This window comes from Microtus ochrogaster, chromosome 7, assembly GCF_000317375.1.
Source record: "Microtus ochrogaster isolate Prairie Vole_2 chromosome 7, MicOch1.0, whole genome shotgun sequence".
Taxonomy (NCBI): domain Eukaryota; kingdom Metazoa; phylum Chordata; class Mammalia; order Rodentia; family Cricetidae; genus Microtus; species Microtus ochrogaster.
The window spans coordinates 43,858,405-43,860,991 of NC_022014.1; the positions used below are offsets into that span (position 1 = coordinate 43,858,405).

At 43.3% G+C, this 2,587-nt stretch overlaps 1 protein-coding gene across 3 annotated transcripts in view; it reads left to right on the forward strand.

The window, feature by feature from the left end:
• Positions 1-2,587, forward strand: part of Lyrm7 (LYR motif containing 7) — a 16,929-nt gene that overhangs the window by 1,323 nt on the left and 13,019 nt on the right. The window lies entirely within an intron of this gene.

The following is a 2,587-nucleotide window of genomic DNA, read 5'->3' on the forward strand; positions in this document are numbered from 1 at the left end:
AAAAACCAAAAAAAAAAAAAAAAAAGTATTTTCTTTGAATGGGTGGTGTTCCTGAATGTCCGTCTATCATGTGTATACCTGGTACCCACAGAGGCCAGAAGAGGGCGTTAGAGTCCCTGGAACTGAAGCTAAGGTGGTTGTCAGCTGCCATGTGGGTGATGGGAAGAACCTGGGTCCTCTGAAAGAGCAGACTATGATTTTAACCTCAGAGCTATCTCTCCAGTTCCCATTTTCTTTTTATGAGGATAATGGTCTAAACTAGTGGTGCTGTTTTTGTGTTAATGGATACCCCCAGTCCCTTAGGGACGACATATAATTACTGAGATTACTGTTTGGTTTGAGACTATGGTCTTGATATGATCCTTGGGATCAAGTGATTTCCATGCTCTACTTCCTAAGATGCTGGGACTACAGGTGTGTACCTAGACACCTAGTCATGTGCGTGCCTGCCTGCCTGCCTGTCTCTTTTCACTTAATTTATTTTTTTATTTTGTAGTGCTGAGAAATGAACCCAGGACCCGCTATGTGCTAAACACAGTCTACTGTGGCACCTTTAAGAGCCATATTCCTGGCCAGGTGGTGGGTGGCGCCTTTAATCCCAGCACTCGGGAGGCAGAGGCGGGCGGATCTCTGTGAGTTTGAGGCCAGCCTGGTCTACTATAGCTAGTTCCAGGACAAGCTCCAAAGCTACAGAGAAACCCTGTCTTGAAAAAAATCAAAAAAACAAACAACATATTCCTGTCAACAGTCTGCAAGGCAATCAGCTCTTACTGTCAAGCACTTTAGAAAAATTCTTTCTGGCTGGGTGGTGGTGCACACCTTTAATCCCAGCACTCAGGAGGCAGAGACAGGTGGATCTTTGTGAGTTCGAGACCCAGCCTGGTCTACAGAGTGAGTTCCAGGACAGCCAAGGCTGTTACACAGAAAAGCCCTGACTAGAAAAAAAAACACACAAAAAGGGAGAAAGAAAGAAAGAAAGAAAGGAAGGAAGGAAGGAAGGAAGGAAGGAAGGAAGGAAGAAAGAAAGAAAGATCCATTCTGTGCACATTTCTCAATTTCAAAGCCATCCCCACCATGTTGTTTCGTCCCTGTTCTATAGCAAGTCTGTTCCTTTCCTGTGATTGTCTTAAAGTACAGACGAAGCATACAAAAATAAAAAATCCTAAATCTAAAATGCTCATAAGTAAATCTTAAATATTTTTTCCATTTCATGTGTGTACTTGTGAGTTCATGCGTGCATGTATGGATACTTCTATTGCTCTTCTACCTTCTTTATTGAGGCAGGGTCTCTCAACAGACCCCAGAGTTCTCCAGTATGAGTATGTAGCCTTGAGAGCCAGTTGCTTTGGGTATCCTCTGTCTCTGCCTTTCGAGGCTGGAAGTGTGCATCTACCCTGTATTTTGGGGGATTCTGGGGATCCAAATTCAGGTCCTGACCCTTGCTGAACCATGATTTTAATCACTGAGCCATCTCCCCAGCCCTATATCTAAGGCAGATTTTCTATTTTATTTTGTTTTTAATGTTTTTTATCTTAATGTGCATTGATGTTTTGCCTGCATGTATGTCTGTGTGAGGGTGTCAGATCACCTGGAATTGTATGGTGTCATATGGGTGCTGGGGATTGAACCCAGGTCTTTTGGAAGAGTTAATTCTCCTGCCTCCCCCTCCTGAGTGCTGGATTTACAGATAATGAGGCACCGTACTTGGCTTAGAAGATTAGTGTTTTGTGTTCTTTTTTTTCCTTATTTCTTTCTTTCCTTCCTTACTTCTTTCTTTCCCCCCTCTCCCTCTCTCTCTCTTCCTCCCTCCCTTCCTCCTTTCTTTCTTTCATTGACGATTGTTTGTTTCACAGACCTTAGCAATTTTGTAAATAACAGTTTTTTCTTTAATGTTTTGGTGCTAGATGGAGCCTGGGAGCCCAGGGCCTTACCTTTGCTAAATTGCACACTATACCACTGAGTTTTAACCCCAACTGCTACTTTTTTTTCCCTAATTATGTGTCTGTGTGCATGTCTGTGGGTATGTATGCACAAGTGCTGATGCCTGCAGAGGCCAGAGGAATTACAGGTGGTTGTGATCCACTTGATGTGGGTGCTGGGAACCAAACTGAGGTCCTCTGAAGAACAGTTTGCATACAGTACATCCTCCTGACCACTGCACCATCTCCCCAGTTCCCCATTGTTTTTGTTCGTTTGTTTTTGGCTTTTTGTGGGGGGAGGTGGGGAGTGGATGGGTGTGGATTTTTGAGCTGAGTTTCTCTGTTCACAGCCCAACCTTGTTTTGTTCTTGAACTGAAAGAGACATAGCAACTCAGAAGATATTTTGCAAGTTCTTGCTTTACCAACTATGCTGAAAACAAATAGGAAATAAATCCTACTTAATCCTTCTAATACAGCAATTTTAAATGTTATGTAAAATGTGATTTTATTTTTCCTGATACAGGGTTTCTCTGAGTAGTCCTGGCTGTCCAGGAACTCACTCTGTAGGCCAGGCTGGCCTCCAACTCAGAGATCTACCTGCCTCTATCTCTGAGTGTTGGGATTAAAGGCATGCACCACTGCCGCCTGGCTTTGATTTTGATTTTTT